This window comes from Panthera uncia, chromosome D4 (genome assembly GCF_023721935.1).
Source record: "Panthera uncia isolate 11264 chromosome D4, Puncia_PCG_1.0, whole genome shotgun sequence".
Classification (NCBI taxonomy): Eukaryota; Metazoa; Chordata; class Mammalia; order Carnivora; family Felidae; genus Panthera; species Panthera uncia.
In genome coordinates this window covers 83,252,808-83,272,660 of record NC_064807.1, presented here as the reverse complement: position 1 = coordinate 83,272,660, position 19,853 = coordinate 83,252,808, and the positions used below count along the sequence as shown (strand labels likewise).

At 47.9% G+C, this 19,853-nt stretch overlaps 2 protein-coding genes across 2 annotated transcripts in view; one reads left to right on the top strand and one right to left on the bottom strand.

Moving 5' to 3' along the window:
* The window catches only part of ZBTB34 (zinc finger and BTB domain containing 34), a 23,975-nt gene extending 23,673 nt beyond the window's left edge, over positions 1-302 (bottom strand). The window contains exon 1 of the mRNA XM_049637872.1: positions 6-302. The gene's annotated coding sequence lies outside the window, so the exon portion shown is untranslated. The remainder of the gene's footprint in view (positions 1-5) is intronic.
* The window catches only part of RPL12 (ribosomal protein L12), a 534,927-nt gene that overhangs the window by 504,602 nt on the left and 10,472 nt on the right, over positions 1-19,853 (top strand). The gene's annotated exons all lie outside the window — the stretch shown is intronic.

Below are 19,853 nucleotides of genomic sequence, written 5' to 3'. Positions count from 1 at the left end.
CTCACCTGCCGAGAGCGCCGCGCTCACATCGCCCGCCCGCGGCGCCCCCTCCGCCGCCGCCGGCGCCAGGCCCGTCCCCGCCGCTCCGGCTGCCGCCCCAGCCCGCGCCCCCCGCCCCCGGAAGCGCTTCCCGGCCCCGCCCCCTCGGCGCCAGCGCTTCCGGGCAGCCTTGGACGGGGGTGGTGGCGCGGTGGGACTGGCCTCTGCCGGGGAGCTCCGGGGCCCGGGTCCCGTCTCGGCCGCGTCCCGGAGCCTCGCCGCGGGCGCGCGGGCGAGCGGCGGTCTTGATGTCAACTCCGAAAGGGAGCGGCGGCGGTTCTGCGCCCCACGACCTCCCGCCCGCATGCTCCTCGGCGCCCCCTGCTGGTGGGAGGAGGACTCTGCAGTGGGGCGCGCCCCGGGGCTCCCGGAGAGGAACGGATAGGCCAGGACCCTCGACCTGCCACCACAGGGAGCCTGCGACCACCCTCAGCTCAGCTCTCCCCTTCCGAGACCCTCGATCCCACAGCCCTTCGGGTGCCTTCCCGTCCCCCGAGCCGCGCTCGGCAGGACAGCTGAAGGCAGTAAGGTGCAGTGGTTACCAGCACCAGCCTGGGGACCAGTCATACCGGGTCACTTAACGTGTGACCTTGGGCAGATTACCTACGCCCCTCCCACCCCCACCCCCCCCACCAAAGCGGGAGATAAAAATTTCGAACTTGGGTTTATAAAACCCGTGTCGCAGAGCAGGCCTCAAAAAATGTGCATTTCCAAATCCTTGGAGACACCCCAGGGTTGACCCCACTCTGCTTCAAGTGCGAGCCTGGCCGGGATTTTCCTCTCTGCTTCAGGCGAAATTACCCCCGTGTGAAGAGGTTTACCCCCTTTGCATTTTGGTGGACTCCTGAGTAGTAGTGGCAGAGGTTTATTTTCCCTTTTCTGACTTCGTGAAAAAACAAACCAGAAGTCCAGATGCCAGCTCTTAAAGATACAAAGCTGAGACTTCCTGATGCCACTTCATCCCTTGCAAACAGGACCTCTTTCTCTGAGATCTACCAAGCAGTCACCTTCCAATAACAACAGCTGCCCTTTGTTAAGCGGTCTGTGCAGGGCACTGTGTTGACACTTTATAGACACTATCTCCTTTAATACACAACCCCAAGGGGTAGCAATCTGTTTTTATCCCCGTGTTATCCAGGAGGGAACGGAGGCTCAGAGAGGTTGAGTGACATGTCTAAAGTCACACAGCTAAGTGGCAGATTTGGGATGAGCTCCCCTCTCTCTCTCTGACTCCAGACAGGAACTTCTTATGGCAACAGAATATTCCAAACACAGAATTTTAGGTAACCAGTTCCTAACTGCAGGCACCTGGGCAGACAGTCATGCTCTCTAATTACTATTCCTCTTGAGCTATTTCCTTGAGATCTGTCCCCAAGAGTGAGATCAGTGAACGCCAGGGCACAGGAATGCATCATCTTGTCAGGGCCAGGTTTCCTCAGGACCACTGGGCTGACTCACAAAGCCCACATGAGTGAGTTCCTGTTTCCCGTCACACCAGCTATAGGCCTCATCATTTTAACTGATTTTTGCTCACTTTATTGGTAAGAGTTGGGGTCGTCTTCTTGGCTATAATACAGTATTTGCACGCCATTAAGGACCATAAAGACTGAAATGTTCCTAAGTGTTTAACCTTTTTGCCATGTGTCTCAAAGTTACTGGCCATCTGTTCAGTGGACACTGGGTATTCCCCTCACAGATTTATTTTTATGCCCCCACCTACTTGGGCCACTAAACTCATATATTTTTCCAGTGCCCTGCTTTTATTTTTGTCATTTGGCTGATTATGTGTCATAACCCTTACTAATTTATTTTAGTTAGAAAATTGTCACTCCTCCACAATTGGAGTGTATGCGTTTCGACTTTCACATAATCTTGGTGGCATTTTAAAAATGATTTTTTAGCCCATTTGAAATAAAAAGAGTCTAGAGGGTTATGTATGGGCTTCATATTAAAATGAAGTACATTAAAGCACTCCACAGTTTCCCAGTTTTGCCGGCAGTGTTTATGAAGCGATCAAATTCACGTCTCATCAAAGTCTGGCGTTAACCTTCCATCCGGTCAAAGAGTGGTTCTGCCATCATGGGGGTCAGCATTTGTGACAGTGACAGCTGGTGTTTGCTAATATCTGTGTTCTGCCTTCCCCTCTTCTGAGGCACATGGCTGAAACATCTCCCAGCCTCCCCCTCCATGTCACATGTCAGTGGAAATGGTGTGTGAAGTACTTGTAAATGAAGTCCCTTCCCCTTCTTTCCTCTTCTCCCTTCCTAGGACAGATGCTCCTGGACCTCCACTTCTCACCTATTCCAGATTCCTGAGCACTTGATGAGTCAAGATAGCCAAGTTATCAGATCCCAGCCTCTCCCTCTTCTGTTTCCTACAAGGAGACCCTTTCTGTCAGAAATCAGGCTATGCTATGTGGCTCTGGCCCACTTCAAAATCCCCAGAGTTTGGGGGCACCTGGCTGGCTCCACTGGTGGAACATGTGACTCTTGATCTTGGGGGTGTGAGTTCAAGCCCCATGCTGGGTATAGAGATTACTTAAAAATAAAATCTTAAAATAAAATAAAATAAAACCTCCAGGGTCCCTGGGTGGCTCAGTCAGTTGAGCGTCCAACTCTTGATTTCGGCTTAGGTCATGATCCCAGGATCGTGGGAGCCCTGAATCAGGCTCCATGCTGAGTGTGGAAACTGCTTAAGATATTCTCCCTCTCTCTCTCTCAAATTTAAAAAAGGGGGAGCCTGGGTGGTTTAGTCGGTTAAGCATCCTACTTCAGTTCAAGTCTTGATCTCACAGTGTGATTTGGAGCCCAGCATCAGGCTTCACAGACTAAGGGTGCAGAGCCTCCTTAGGATTATCTCTCCCCCTTCCCTCTCTCTCGCTCTCAAAATAAATAAACTTTAAAAAATATATTAAAAATAAATAAAACAAAAAAACTGTATGAATTATTTGGAGTTACCTCATTCTTGCTCCCCTCACCAGGACCCATTGGTACGTCCCTTCCAAATGCCTCACTACCTAAGTCGTTTTGGGCCAGCAGGGGGCATCTGTCTCTCCAAATAGTCCCAAGATGTCCACTGACTTCTTAGAACATCTCAGAGGATCAGGGTTCCTTCCACCTGGCCACCTCTGCAGAGTAGTGTCAGTATTCCACCCAGTCCAGGAAGAGCACTCTTCCTTAGAGACTCCTCTCATCTTCCCTGCCTGTGTGATAGGGGCCAGGTAGTTGGTTCACCCCTCTGAATCTCTCTTCTTCATCTATTCAGTGGTGATTGGCCCGTGGGCTACGATTCATACTCCCTTCCCACAGCCAAGACTAGGCAGAAGAATGCTGTCACTAAGCAGTGAGACAGATCCAGGTCTCAGGTCCCTCTCAGCCACAGAGCTCCATGACCTATCCGATCCAGGGGAAGACACTCATCCTGCTCAGCACTGGCCTCTGTGTCTGTGTACAGGATTTTGGGACCTACCTCTTCCGTGGGTAAATAAGATAATGATATAACGCGGGGCGCCTGGATGGCTCAGTCAGTTGAGTGTCCGACTCTTGATTTCGGCTCAGGTCATGATCCCAGGGCTATGGGATCAAGCCCTGCGTTGGGCTCCATGCTGAGCATGAAGCCTGCTTAAGATTCTCTCTCCTTCTACCCCTCTCCCCTGATTGAGCTTTCTCGTTCTCTCTAAAATTAAACACACACACACACACACACACACGCACACGCACACACGCACACAGGCTATGCTATGTGTGCATAAGATAATGACACGGGGTACCCACACGGCTCAGTAGGTTAAGAGTCCAACTCTTGATTTCAGCTCAGATCATGATCTCACAGTTTGTGAGTTCGAGCCCCGCCTTGGGGTCTGTGCTGACAGCTCGGAGCCTGGAGCCTGCTTCAGATTCTGTGTCTCCCTCTCACTCTGCTCCTCCTCCCCTTTCAAAAATAAATATAAAAAGTTTTAAAAAAAGAAAGAAAGAGAAAGAGAATGATATAATGCTTCCAGCATGGCACACTCAATAATTATTTTGGTCAACAAGAAAGCAAGGGAGAAAGGCTGGCTTCAAGAGCCCTCACCCATTTCTATGAAGCCTTTTCTCACTTCCTGAAGAGACGGCTTGCTGTCTCCTCTTCTCCTAGCTCACCTATCCAGCTGCTGAGTGGGCTTGGCTTCCCTTAGACCTGAGCCCTGCTGACACCCACCGGGCACAGGTGCCACCTCTAGAGTCTTGCCTCACTGTCTTTTTTTTTTTTCTTGGTCTGGTCTCTCTTGGTTTCCGGCTGATTCTCCAGGACCGCCCCTTTAATTGATTTTGCTGGCATTCTGTACTTCTCCTTTGTAGTAACCACAGTGGTAATTAATTAATTACCTGTACAATTATGAGTTTAATATATGTCCCCCACCACTAGCCTATAAACTCCATGAGGATGAGACCTTTCCTGACTTCTTTCCTGCTGTATCTCCTGTGCTTGGCACTCAATAAATATCCATTGCATTAATAGATAATGGTTGGTTACCTGTTTCTGCATCTAGGTCTTTGTTCCTTGAGGTCAGGGGTTGTTTAACTGATCCATTTCCTCTGCACCCTGCAGAGAACCTGGTGCTAAATGATCAGTAATAAATATTTGCTGAGTGAGACAAAGAATGAATGAGTGGATGAATGAGTGAATGAATGAAGAGAATGAACCCCTATTTCTTCTCTTCTTTTACCTGCATCACACCTCACAACTGAGTCTCCCCATCTGTGTAAATAGTCTTTGGTCCTGACCAGCCCCTGTTTTGTAGCTTGGCTCCTCTCTGCCCTACTTCCTGCGTAGGACACAGCTACCTGGGCAAAAAGGGTAGCTGCTCTTCAAAAGAGGGTACACGAACACATACAGGACCACGTTTGGCCCAGTGCCTTTGCCTCCTAGTTTTCATCAAAGCTATTAACTGCAAAGTTTCATACTTACACTCATACATACTGTGGTAGGGCAGTGTTGGATTCTGGTTAAGAAAATGGGGGAGTGGGGGGTGCGTGGGTGGCTCAGTTGGTTGAGCATCTGACTTAGGCTCAAGTTGTAATCTTGCAGTTTGTGGGTTCCAGCCCTGCATTGGGCTCTGTGCTGACAGCTCAGTGCTGGGAGCTTGCTTCGGATTCTGGGTCTCTCTCTGTCTCTCTCTCTCTCTCTCTCTGTGCCCTCCCTGGCTCGAGCTCTGTCTGTCTCTCAAAAATAAATAAACATTAAAAAAAAGAAAGAAAGAAAAAAAAGAAAATGGGGATATCTTTTTTTATTTTAAGTAAGCTCTATACCCAACATGGGGCTTGAACCCACAATCTGAGTGAGATCAAGAGTCCCATGCTCTACCAACTGAGTCAGCCAGGCACCCCAAGAATGGGGGAGTCTTTAGAGTTGCGTTAGTAAGTCACTAGACTCACAAATTTCCTCTTTTGACACATTGAAACATTCTTGAAATCAGAAGACACCTTACAATCAATGAGTATATTTAATCTGGTTGTGTTTTTGTTTTTGTCCCAAATGCAGATCAATAAATCCAGAGTATATCTCAGAATCAATAGCATTCTTAAGAGCTATGTCAAGGGGGACTGTTGTAACTCACATCGCTTTTTCTCAAAGGCATATGTCTGACTAAAGTCAGTACAGTGGAGACATCTGCAAAGATCTAGCCTGGTTTAAAAGGTGACTTTGTGCTCTAAGTGTTATAAACCAGGCATAAACCTGCTGGGCACGCCTTGGATTTCAATGAACTGAGCAAACCGCACGTGAAGAGCATTCACGCCACCACATGTGTTTAATGTCAAGCCAACATCCTGTCCATCAAACGCTAGACTAGAAACTTTGCTTGCTGTCGCTCAGAAGTCAGAGGGCTTTGCAGGAGGACTTTGATGACCAAGACTCTTTAAAAAGATACCTGGGGAGGCGGATCTTTTCCTCCCTAAGTAAATTTCCCTAGAGCAAATAGTTCCACTGACCTTAGACATGACTTCAGTGCTTTTCTGAGTTGAGAGCTATTTAAAAATAAAAGTCATGACATCTGATTGTTTGAAGGCCTCACTAACGATTTCAAATATGAGGATCTGACGAGGGGGTGTTTCTTTTTATCTCTTTTTTCCTTCTTGCTAGTCCTTTAGTCCTTTCCTCCTTACAACAGAATCAGAATAAAGGGGAGCCCTTTGGGAATAGAGTCCCTATTCTGTGGGTCTGTGGGATGGTCCCAGGCATTGTGGAGGGAGGAGAGTCCATCTTTCTTTTTCTCTTAATCAGCTTTAGTGAGGTCTAATGAGTTTTGGCCAATGTAGACATTTGTCAACTGCCACCCCGACCTTTGCTTTTTTGGCTCTTGCTGAGCAGGAGTAAGGTGCTGCCTCCTAGAGCCCGTGCGCATCCTCACCGTGCTCCTGCAAGCTGCAGAAATCAGTGGCTGAGGGAGTCCCAACAGGAGAGGTGAGATCACCGGGCTCAAAGCAGATCAGCTGGGCAGTGGAGGCAACTGAGGCCTAAGAAACCCTGGCGTGATATTATTGTCCTATATTTATTCATCCAACAAATAATTATTGAGGGCTAGCTGAGTGCCAAACATTGCTCTACATCCTGGGGATATCGTAGTGGATGGGGTGCGGGGTGGGGGAATCTCCACCTTTCAGGAATGGTCAGGGAAAGAGAGGCAAAACATATAGCCTGTTAGATGGGGAGAAGGGCTGTGGAAAAAGTGAACAGGGAAGGAAAAGGGGGAAAAGACACTACATCACCCAGTGAGAGAGTCTGATACTAGCTTGAAATTCTTACCCTCTATGTCAAACAAGAGGATGGTCCCACCTACAGTGTGAACAGGGGCCCACGGCACCATTCCCTGCCTTCCTGACCTTAATCTCCTTCCTCCCTGCTGATGTTGACCTGGGGTTTGCCTCAACCCTGTGTACCTACCCTGCTCTGATCAGTCCTCTTCATCTGGGCTCCTCCAGGATCTGCTCCTCACTAGCTCCTATGTCCCTTCTGTCCCCTGGTCTCAGCTCTGTCCATCCCTGGCCCTGAACTGGGTTGACTTTGTTTTCAGATTCAGTGCTTCTTTCATTGTATTTCCAAGATTGGTCCCATGGTAAAAAACAAAACTAAAACAAAAAAATAAAAAACATCAGACCCTGGGCAAGTTCATCAGACTTCTGAACCTCAGTTTTCTCATCTGTAAAATGGGGATGGTAATAGTAATTGCTCCAGATGGTTGTTATGAGAATCCCATGAGATAGGAGAGGCAAAATGGTTTTTAGAGCCTTGTGCTTGGTGGGTGCTGAATCAGTAGGAGCTGTTAACATATGAGGGACTGAACCAATGGCAGCAATGCAAGGGGCAACACAGTATGGAGGTGCACCCTAGCTTCTTCTCCCCACCCCTCCTCCAAATGTCCCCTCCCCTCCCCTCCACTGGACACTGTCATTCTCCTTTCATCATTGAGATGATCCCCTTTCATCATTGGAGCTTAGCTCCTGGAATCTTTGCCTCTGGCCACTTAAAGAGAAAAACTCTTCAACTCATCTGCTCCCTCCCTCCCTCCTACTCTCATCCCCCAACCCCCCAAAGAACAGTCTCTGTTCAAAGGCCTTGATGCCTTCCCTGTCAGTCAAGACTCAAGAAGATGGTGGTATCTTGGCCTTTTCTTCATTCCTAAAGACCTGGTTTGTAAGACATGATTTCTCTCCTCTCTGAAAATAAGTAGTCTTTCAGCAACCTTGGCATTCATTGCCAAACTAATCAGTGGGTTCAATTTGTCCAGGATAATCCTTTGCTCAGAGAGAATCTCAACATCTCTGCATTGGTTCCTTCTCCTGGTCAGAACCAAGGCACCTTTGCTATTTCCCAACATAGAAGCCAGGCTTAGCTGACAATTTACACCGCAACACTTCCTGTTCTTTTAAGTTTGTTTATTTTGAGATGGAGAGAGAGAGAGAGAGAGAGAGATAATCCCAAGCAGGCTCTACACTGTCAGTACAGAGCCTGACGTGGGGCTCAAACTCACGAACTGTGAGATCACGACCTGAGCCAAAATCAAGAGTCGGAGGCTTCAACAACTGAGCCACCCAGGTGTCCCAACACTTCTTATTTTTTAACCTGCCCCCGGGAACTCACAAGACACTCAGATAAGTGAGTAACCTTCTACCCATTCTCCTCTTCATTTAAGCTTCTTCTTATTTCTTTCTCCTTGAGCTCCTTGAAGTTTCAACGAAGTTGGACGTGCTCATCTACTTTGGATTATTAGGCAGGCCTTTTAAGCCTGAAGTCTTATGAGGGGTGGTTCAGCTTCTGGTCATGCAATACATTAAGGACTATGGTTAAAACTCACTGGGGCGCCTGGGTGGCGCAGTCGGTTAAACGTCCGATTTCAGCCAGGTCACGATCTCGCGGTCCGTGAGTTCGAGCCCCGCGTCAGGCTCTGGGCTGATGGCTCGGAGCCTGGAGCCTGTTTCCGATTCTGTGTCTCCCTCTCTCTCTGCCCCTCCCCCGTTCATGCTCTGTCTCTCTCTGTCCCCAAAATAAAAAAAAGTTAAAAAAAAAAAAAAAAAAAACTCACTGAGCAAAGTGAAGATCCGTAACCCCTCTGAGCTTGTCTCCTCATCGGTAAAATGGAGCTAACAAGTGTTCTGACTCCAGATGCTTGTCAGTAGTGGTATAATGAGACCGCAGTTGTAACACTCTTGCAAAGTGCCTCATGAGTATATGATAAACACACAAAAACTAGTAGCTCATATGTCCATATTGGGGTTTGTTAGGATGAATCTTCTTTTCCTGCTGAGGCTTCTCTAGTATGTCCAACGACCTGGGAGCTATCACACTGGGCTCCCGGGCATCTGCTACCTTGTCTGTCAGGCATAAGCAGCTGTCCTGCTCTCTTGCAATTCTTAGAAGTTACCAGCATTTCCTGTTGTCAGGGGCTTCCTGTGACTTGAGAGCAGGGACGATGTCTCGTTTCTCACTGTGGTTCCTGTGCCCAGCACCAAGCTGGGCACAAGGCAAGGGCTCAATAAATGTTTTAAAGCCAGGAACAAAAGAAGGACAAAAAGAGGTCGGGCTCCAGCTGGCTCCCACTAGGATGAGATGGCTCCGAACCAGGAAATACAGATTCACAGAGCCCTCCTGAGCGGGCAGCAGTCTAGCCGCCCTGCTGGAGGCGGACCGCCCCCTGCCACGCCAGCCCTCCTGAGTCCTCATTCCAACCTTCTCTTGGAACTGCTGCTCACCCTGCCTTTCCACAGAACTGAAAAACAGGCCACCTTAGCTCTAACAAGTGAGCAACAGCAAGCAATACCCCAGGTGCCAAGAGTAGCATGTACCTGACGTTGTTCCCTCTCCCAGTGGGAGAGTCCATGGTCTCCTAAAACAATCTCTCTTCCGTCAACACATTAACGATCTTGTACCGATGATGTGTTCTAGAAACGTACTCATGGGACAGCCATTTGTTTCAATCAATTGTGCGGAGCTCTTAAGTTTTACTGCTGCTTCAGCTTCTAGGTGCCTCTCCTGGTTAAACTTCCTTGGCAGAAAGGCCCTTTTGAATTCTCAGACACACCCCAAAAAGACTGACCGTGGCCCTTTATGTTGAGAGACCTAGAAACTCAGGGGAAAGAGTTGGAGGTAAAAGTGTAAGCAGGGCCCTTTTTTGAAAGCTCAGCAGGGTTCAAGCCGTACTGTTGACCCAGGAATCTCTCCAAATACCCTCATTTCCCTTGTCTGCATCACATTCCTGTAGTTGGGAATGCTGTTTCTAGCAGATGAGAGTTATGTCTGACAATCTCACTCAAAACTGAAATGGCCTGCTGCAGAGTATGGTACGCTGATGCAGTCTGAGCTGACCTTTTTTTTTTTTTCAATAAAAAAAAATTTTTTTTAATGTCTATTTTTGAGAGAGAGATCCAGAATCTGAGCAGCGGAGGGACAGAGAGCGAGGGAGACACAGAATCCGAAGCAGGCTCCAGGCTCCGAGCTGGCAGCACAGAGCCGGAAGTGGGGCTCGAACTCAGGAGCTGCGAGATCATGACCCGAGCTGAAGTCGGACGCTGAACCGACTGAGCCACCCAGTCGCCCCTGTTTTTTTTATTTCATTTTTTAAATGTTTGCTTATTTTTGAAAGAGAGAGAAAGAGAGCACGCGCACAAGTGGGGAGGTGGGGGGCAGAGAGAGAGAGGGAGACACAGAATCCAAAGTAGGTTCCAGGCTCTGAGCTGTCAGCACAGTGCCAACATGGGGCTCGAACCCATGAACAGTGAGATCATGACTGGAGCCGAAGTCAGAAGCTTAACTGTTTGAGCTACCCAGGCGCCCCTGTATGATCCCACTTGTATAAAGTCCAAAGACAGCCAAAACTAATGGTGCCACTACTAGTCAGGATAGGTTACTCCTGGAAAGAAGAATGAGGGGAATTTTGAGCCCCGGGTGTTTTGATCCGGGTACGGGCAACACGGATACATTCATTTTGTGAAAATTCATTGAGCTGTGCATTATGATTTGTGCTCTTTTATGCTTGATCATACTTCAGTTACACAAAAAAAGTGCATGTGGCCTGCAGGAAATCCTGAGGTCCAGGACTGAATCACACAATGATAATGCAAATATTTGTGTAAGTTTCTGTATGTTTAAACACATTCACAGAACCATGAAAAGACTAGCATGCCCAGCCTAGTTCGCTTATGTCCATAGGGATCATTAAAATCTACTAAGGGAAGATGTTCTTTTGCTAGCGCAGGAGAGGAACTTGTCCAGAGTCTCTTCCTTGATCACTGTCTGCACAAGTTCTATATCATGACCCCTAATGGGGGCCAGGGGTCAGTAGCTGCTAGAAAGTGCAGCTCTTGTCTGGAGAAAACATTTAACAGTTTCGCCTGGAGCTGACAGGGTCGTATCTGGGGAGAGGCTCCCAAGCAGAGATCCTGAGGCTGCCCGTGCACAGCGCAGAATCTCCCCCAAATACCCTCTGATCACAGGACAAGCTGCCTCCCAGGCATTCTATCGAATAGCAAGTTGACTTTGATCCTACTCAAGGCAGCGGGTGGTGGGGGGTGTTTCTTTGGGGTCGGCTTTCTGAAAGCAGTGGTTTGTGACTGTGATAAGATTACTCAAAGAACAAGGAAGACACTGTGTTTTTAAAGTTAGCCAAGCTAGGCATTTTTCTAAGTTCAAAAAGAAAATGCAGCTGAGTTATCATCAGCCTCCATTTGCAGAGGTTGGAGAGATCGGGAGGTGCAGAAGCAGCTTGGCTGTGGGTGTGACTGTTGTACGTGACCTGGTTTGAGACCAGCATTCGGTCCCTGATCCCAGGCACCAGGCAGTGACAGCTGCTTAGGGGCTGGTGGAGGTGTAGCAATGACTGTACATTGTGAGTCAGTACAATTCAGTCTTGAAGAACGGACTAACTTGAATGCGACATGGCTGACCTTCAATACCCAGTCATTTCTGAAACAGTTCTTGGCCTTGGGGTGGCTGGTTATAAAAACATCTGCATTTGCTGGCTGATTGGGTATACAAGAGGGAACACAGCCAATAATGGTACAGTGTCATACATTTTCAGCTCTCAACGAAACAAGACTTTGAGGTCTTTTTATTTTAGCGAGTATTTGGTCTCCCCATCTTGCAATTGTCCTACTCAAGCCTTCCTACAGACACAGGGGACGGTTCTGACTTCAACCGAACAAACATGTTGGGCACCAGGCCCCGTGCTGGAAGGGACACAGAAATGGAATGGATGCAGGCACAAGGTGTTGACACCTGCTGGTCCTCACAAAGCTTAGCAAGGTGCGTGCAAATGATGCCTGCGTGAGGGATACAACCTAAGCGTTATGGGGCCCTAAGGAAGGACAGAGGAAACTGAACTGGGCAGGACAGTGAAAGCTACTCAGAGGAGGTGGTGTTGGAAATGGCCCTTATTCTGGGCAGGAGAGGGAGCATTAGTGATGCCCTTGGTTGCAGGGAATTTGAGGGCAAGCTCAAAGAAAATGGGGTTTGGCTGGAAAGAATAGGTAGGATGGAGAAACAGTGGAAGCAAACCAGAAAGGAAGTCTAAGCCTACAGTTCGGAGAGTGGGGGCCTACTTTGGTGGGATTTAGGGCCTTGGGAACAGCTTGGGGACACAACAAAAGAGTGAGGCTGACAGGTGTGGGTAGGATGCAGAGCAGGGAGACTAGACTGGTGCAATAACGTAGGTGAGAGATAATGAGGACAGGGGTGGTGACAGCTTCCTTTTAATCATCAAAGAATTGGATTTCATTGACTGTGTGTGGGGTTAGGGTTCTTGAGATTCCTCTCATGACCTTCGTGTAGAGAAGAGGGTGAGTGCTACCCATTCTTGAAGACATTTCTCAATTACATTAAAGGAATTTGGCTGGCATGCAGGCCTGGAGAGTACATGACCAGTGCCGGTGGCCAAAACCCCGTGGAAGAAAACCAAGTGTAGAAGGAGCCTCCACAGTTCTTGTTCTGATGGCCCTATCTAGGTTAACAACAGTCCTCCATTAGGCTACTAGTACAGCTTGCCCCATTCCATTACTGACACTGAACTTGGCTTACCTAGCATGTGATGGTTCCTCCCTCCAGGCCTATCATCTGTCACTCAGCCCATGTAGGGAACGCAGCACAAACAACACGTCCTAGGTCATTTCTCATTCCATTGGGTTAATCTCTGTGACAGCTCTGATCATTGCCTACGAAATCAAATCCACACTCCTTAGCCTGGGATCAGAGGCCCTCCATGACCTTGGGCACCAACATGGTGTAATCGCTACGATCTTGGGCTCCAGAGTCAGGTGACCTAGTCTAGAATTCTGGCTGGGCTGCTTACTTAACCACTCTGAGCCTCGGTTTTCCCTTACCTTGCAATCTGGGTTACAGTAAAGATCTAAAGAGATATCATATGTGAAGACTGTAGCACAGAGCCCGGCATACAGTAAATGAGTAGTATTACCATAGTAAGAACTTGGCTGCCCAAGCTACCTTTCCTACTGTATTTCCACGGTTCCTTTCATACTTCCTCATCTCTGTGCTCTTCTTCATACTTTTCTCTCGGGGGGGGGGGGGGGGGGGGGGGGGTTGGCCTCCTCTTCACTCCAAACCACAGTTTGGTTGGTCAGAATTCCACCCATCTCTGCTCAGAGGATGCCAGCATGAGGAAGGCTTCCTGCGTACCCCTAGTCATTCTGTCCCTGTGTGAGTCTGGGCTTCTTCTTTTTTTTTTTTAATGTTTATTTTTTAGACAGAGAGAGAGAGAGAGTGCCTGTGAGCAGGGGAGGGAGGGAGGGAGGGGGGGGGGGGGGGGGGGGGGGGGAGAGAGAGAGAGAGAGAGAGAGAGAGAGAGAGAATCACTGGCAGCACAGAGCCCAAGGTAGGGCTCAGGTTCATGAACTGCGAGATCATGACCTGAGCCAAACTTGGATACTTAACCAACTGAGAGCCACCCAAGCACTCCACGTGCTACTTCTCCAAGGCAACTTCTTAGCCTTAGAGAGGTACCAGTCTTACCTGCCTCCAGAATGGGAACTCCAGAAGAAATTTTGTTTTATTTATTGCTATATCCCCAGCAGTTAGAATAGCACATAATAGTAGCCTCTTAACTTTTTTTTGAAAGCATGATTCTTGTCTACTAGATAGTGCACTCTTTGAGGACCTGTTACTGATTTATTCTATAGCTTCTATATTGCCTTTGTGAATTCAATGGGATGAACTATGGTGGACAAATTATGATCAAAGGATTCTGCTCAAGAAAGGGGAATTAAAAAATGCTGGGAGGCAGAAATGAGTCGGTGATGGGGAAGTTTTTCTCCATTTCACCCTTGAGATGACTGTGATGAGTTAACTCAAAACCCAGAAAAGCAGGTGAGACTGAGGGAAGCTATACAGCTATCACAGGAAATGGCTGTCACTTGGGTTTGGGCCTGTAGATGAATTAAGTTCGGTGGCTTACACCACACCCAAGAGTGACCCGGTTACCACCCACTATCAGGTTTGTTTGAGAAATGTTGTCTTGAAGTTGATGATTCATATTATTTCCAGGTGGATTCATAAGGTTGAGTCAATTATGTGACACAGACAGCAAAGGACCTATCCTGAAATGTCCATTTCTTTGTCTCCTGGAGTGCTTTTCACAACCTCTGGAGACCAGAGAATCAGCTTCTGAAGGCCCAGCCTCGGGCCAACACAGATGGTCCATAAATATTTGGTAAATAAATACCAAATGAGTGAATGAATGAACCAAAGAATAGATTGGAAGGATACAAAGCTCCTTTTGTGGTCTTCCACATTTGCACTGGTACCTTTCAACTATGCTTTTTAAAGAATAAATACAGATGCATTGAAGCGTTATGGAAGTCATACTAGTGTTCTGAGATTTTGAATTTTTCTTTATCAACTATTTGTGTGGGGGGGGTGGGGGGGAGGTTTCTGCAAAATTTTCTGATATTCAGAAATGACTCTTCTACTTGAAAAGATTAGGGGTGCCTGGGTGGCTCGGGCGGTTAAGCGTTTGACTTTGGCTCAGGTCATAATCTCGTGGTTTGTGAGTTCAAACCCCATGTCAGGCTCAGTGCTGACAGCTCAGAGCCTGGAGCTTGCTTCAGATTCTGTGTCTCCCTCTCTCTGCCCCTGCCCAGCTCATGCTCTGTATGTCTGTCTCTCTCTCAAAAATAAACATTTAAAAATTAAAAAAAAAAAGAAAGAAAAGAAAAGAAAAAGAAGATTAGAGGCATTTGGCCTAAGACGCTTTTGAAACCACTTCCAACAGAACTGTTTGACACCTTCTTGGGAGAGCTCCTTGTGAGAGTCACAAGCTCACTGCTGCCCTTTCTACTTTCAGATGGCCAAGAGAGTCTCCTGCCATGCTCTCTCGGAGCCAGTCACACAAAACAAATAGTCTTTATTGCATATACTCCCCCCAGTTGTCTAGCCCAGATTGTGTTTCCTGATTACAACATTCTACTGTTACTTAAAGCTCAGGTCGGCACAATCACAATTTGACTGTTGTCCAAAAGCAACTTTTTTTTTTTTTAAGGAGGCTCCACACCCAGCATGGATCCCAATATGTGGCTTGAACTCACAACACTGAGATCAAGACCTCAGCTGAGATCAAGAGTTGGACGCTTAACTGTCTAAGCCACCCTTTTAGGGTGCCCCTAAAAGCAATTTTGGTCCTTAATCAATTGCCATAAATTTTACTATTAGATGAAGCACCAAATAACATGTAACATGTGTTTTAACTATGCCAAAATCTCATTGAAAATATGCCCTCTTCTAAAATACATTTCTCTGCAGAAATTAACAACAACAACAACAAAAATTAGTCCCTTTTCTTCACCATAGGGCTGATATATTTCACAGGGAGTGGGACAATTCAGCTTATTCTGCTTCCAAAGCAAGTTGTCAACTGTAAGTTACTCTACTAACCATTTGGTTTGAGCCGGACACTGACTTTTCTCCACCAGAAATCACTGTTTGATAAATCTCAACACCCTCTTCTGCCTGACCTGGCTTACATAAACCAGTGTCCAGCACCATAGCTAAGTGCCTTCCCCGATAAAAAATCTTTCCTTTGGGTTAAGCAAGAGGACCTATACTTATCTCAGAATTCTCAGCCAACAGGCAATTTCTGTGACATTTGGGTGACATTCTGTTGGAAGAGGTCACTTCAGGACTGTTGGGTGCCTATACTTCTTGAGAGAGGTCTCTGACAAAGCAAAAAGTCCATGGCTGTAACGTGGATAAAGACTGACCAGCAAATCTGCATCTATTATTATTTTTTAAATTCAGCAGTATTTCTTGACTGTGCCAGGAACAGGATGGTGCCAGAAACATCCGCTCAGAGATAATTAAAACGTAGTTCCTTTTTCTGAGGAGCCCATTGTCTAGCAGGGGACGTGAGTGTGTGTAAAGAATGGATGGTACATAGGAGATTACAATACAGGGACAACGCTTCAGCAGGACTAAGTTCAAAATGACATGGAATCACTGAGTGGTGTGAATAATTTCCAGGGGTGCTCGGGGAAGATACCACAGAGATTATTTTTGCAGAGCCTCGAACACGCAAAAGGAGTTTTCCAGGAGGACAAAGGTTAGCGAGTTGTGGATGACAAGGAGAAGATGAGTATTCAAGGACAAAGAGAAGGCAAGGACAAAGACAAGCCTACGGAGAGCAGCCAGAGCCCAAGTGGGGACTGGCAGGTAAGAATGGACAAGTAGGCCACTGTCAGACTGGAGCCTTGGATGTCAAGCTAAGATCCCCATCAGATGGATCATGGAGGGTGACAGGATTAGGTCTGCTTAGGGAGGAAGAAGCCTTGGGGCAGTCAAATGGGAGGAGAATATGTCAGGAGTGGAGATCATTGTGAGGGAGTGGCTGTCCCAGAGGCTGATGGGAACAGGGTGGGCCAACCTGGGGCCCAGAGACCCAGAGATAAGCAGGTGCTACTTGTGCTGAAACCCAAAATCTCCTGGAGATTAACACCAGGGCGGTGGTCAGGGGGCCCAGATAAGCCCTTGGCCTTTGGAACCCCTCTCTAGGTTATTTTCGTTCAGAATTAAACACGTGGGGCACCAGCCGGTAGAGTGGGGTTTCCTCTTGGGCAGTCACCGGACAGCAACAGAGCACAAGTAAGCCCAGTGGAGCCCAGGACTCAGGCTGCCTGGGTTGGAATCCTGGCTCTGCTGTCAGCATCCTGCTAGATGGGGATGGCGATAACATCTACCTTGCAGGGTTAGTGTCAGAGTGAAATGCTAATCCATGGGAAGTGCTTAGAATAGTGTGGAACACAGTGGGCTCTGGGCAAACGAATGCTCTATGGAATGAGCAGTTGGTCGATTGCACCACGTGAAATCAAAGTTGCTCTGGTCAGAAGGGTGCTCCCTTTCTCTGTCCATTCCTTGGAGGAAGGCCTGATAGAACTTTTCTACCAGCCTGAAAATTCGTGGACTCTCTCTATTCCTGGATTTAATTTCTACCTGTAATTCCTGAACCCAGGGAGTTCAAGTAGGGTTAGCTGCCACCGCCAGACCTGGCACAGTCTCTGCGTAGGGTCTCTATTTCTCCAAAGACAGCAAAGTGCAAAAAAACCGAGGGGTACTCGGTGAGTCACCCACCAGCTAAAGGCACTGGAAGGATAATCCAGCCCAGGGGCAAGCTCCCCAGCATCAGAAGCCGTGCTCAGTGTCCTGCAGATAGAGAGGGACAACTCTCAGAGATTCTCTGAATCTCACCTTCAGACACAGGCAGCCTGCTGTCCCAGGAGTAAAGGTTTAGAAAGAGAGGTTTCCCTAAGGGGGAAAAATACCCATCTGTCCAACGGAATAGGAAGCTGTCATCCTTTTCTGCCACGTGGAGTGGCCTGGAATAAAATTTGACCTCAATGGGACTGTTAGGAGGAATAAATGAGTTCATGCAAGTGAAGTACTTAGCACATATTAAGCATGCAATGAACCTTCACTTAGAGCTGTTATTTTTAGGCTGTAATCCCAATTCTTCTTATACCTATTAAAGTAGGTATGGTGTTCAGCGGGTTGAGTGTGTGCTCAGAACCTAATAAATCTACAGAACTGCAATAAAAAAAAATTCTCTCCAAGAAAATTCTCTGTATGTTCACATTTTCAGTAGACAAAAGATACTTCACACATTAGGACACACTATATAAATTATGTAAAAATTAATCCTCTCGAGTTTGGTTCAAGGTCACTGCTGTCATTTTAAAGCCTTACAATTTCTACTCAGCCAGATCCTGCAGGAATTCTAGCAGCGTTTGCTGATTTGGCATCCATCCATCATTGAGTGAAGTGTCGTGCGGTTGGGGATCTTTTCAGAGAAACCTAACAAGTGGGATTTTATCACAGCATTACTGGCCCCCCAAATTAACAAGACAGGGGCAGTTCTAGAAGCACTCTTTGGCCTCCATTAATAAAGGTTAGCTGTTACATTAGGCAGACCAGTATACTCTGGGGAGTAACTAGTATCTTATTAAGTTATAAATACATTTAATGGCTTCAGTACTGGTTTCTTATTTTGGAATAGGAAGAAGAAAAAAATAGAACTCAAAATCATTAGAGTCTAAGGATCATGCCACTATTTTTTAGAATGTAGATTTACCTACAATACTGCTTATGAATTACCTTGTTTTTATAGAGCCCGCATACTCCCTCAGAGGCCACGGGGACTCTCCTGTCATTGCAGCAACCGACAAGAAAGTGGTAGCTTATAAAATCCCATTACTTGGTTTTGACTCAAACTAGTCAGACCAGCTCAGAAGACAAACTTCCTTCCTCACTCTCAGTGCCCTTCTGGTTTCTCGTTAAGGGGGAAAAAAAAAAATGCCGTCTGAGCCCATCTTCCTTCACTGAACTCTAAACAGAACACGGACCGAGTTTTCTTATGAACACAAGACAGAGTTGGAAGGGCACAGGGTTCCCATCTTTCACTTTCTGCACCGAGGACATGTCTAAAATCATTCGCCAAGTCATAGATGACTGCTACGTCAGGCTCGCGCTTACCTCATTTCCTGCGGCCGACCTGCTGGCTGGTCCACTGACTGCGGGCAAGTTCTAGAGCGGCGTACCCTCCGAGATGCCTGGGCACGGAGACCGTCTCCAGGAGTGCGCCGGTGGTCTGGTGGGAAGCAGTCTCTGCATTGGCTGTGAGGAAATCTAAATAAACCGCACAGGTGTGATATGCTCCATCTGGGTTACACCCTCACACCCCACCCCCCTTCTGTTCCCAAATACAAACGAGCCACATCCCATCTTTTCCTTTCTCCCGACAAGGCGCGCGGTGCTTCTCATCTTCACAGCCCAGAGGCCTCCGCCCCTGTGGCAGCTGGTGTGGGGAAGCCTGCTTCCCAGGTGGGCCGGCCTGCGGGGGTCAGAGGGGTCACCAGGCCCCGGGGCCCGACCGTCTGCCCTCGGTCAGCACGGACCGACCGGGCCCACCTCAAAAAGGGCTAGCGATGGTTCTTCTGGACTTCTTCCCACACAGAGAATGGCTAAGCTAGCTGAGGCAATCTGTAGTTGGCTTTAAAATCAGCAATGGGGAGGGGAAAAAAAATCCCTCACAACAAACAGTGGTAACAGAAGGTTTGTGTGGGAAGACGGTTAAGTTTGGTCTAAAACAAGCAGTGTCTCTGGTAATGAGCTGTTGTTAGGAAATACGTGGGGCCCTCGGTGCCTGCAGCACTTTTAAAGAGCACTGTTGCTGTTTCTTGAGGCTTTTCTTAGGGAGGGGGGATGAGGGGGGAAAGGCCCGGCGAGGTGAGGGAGAGACCCAACTGCAGAGCATGGGGACATCTCAGAGCAGCGGAAAGAAGCATCTCCGAGTGTTGCAGCCGTGAAGTCCTCCATTTGAATCCGAGCTCCACTCTGCAGTCACTGTTCCACGTTTGGTAACAAACCTACCTTCTCTCAATCACGACAGGCTCATAGTGAAATGAGTGTGTCTAAGGCATCAGCCAGAGGCCTGGTGTGAAACAGCGGGCACACTCGGCTGGGGTGCCTGAGTTTCATAAGGGGACTATTTACAAAGGGCGTGGGCAGGTTAAGGAACTCGTATGAGGACAGCGAAGCTCCCGAGGGCTGGCAAAACAGGGAGTCAGGACCAGTCCTCGGCTTGCAAGGGACAAGGACAGGATGTGGTTACCAAACCCTGAAGCTGCTAGACTGGAGCTATGGCCCTAGGCAGAGGAGCCCTGCCACTGTCAACCCACACCTGGCAGGAAGGAGCCAGGGGAGGGAATTCCCAGACTTCTCTCTCTGATCCGCCAGCCTCCTCCCAGAGTAGCTCTGGCATACCCTGACCAGAAGACAGGACGGGTCTG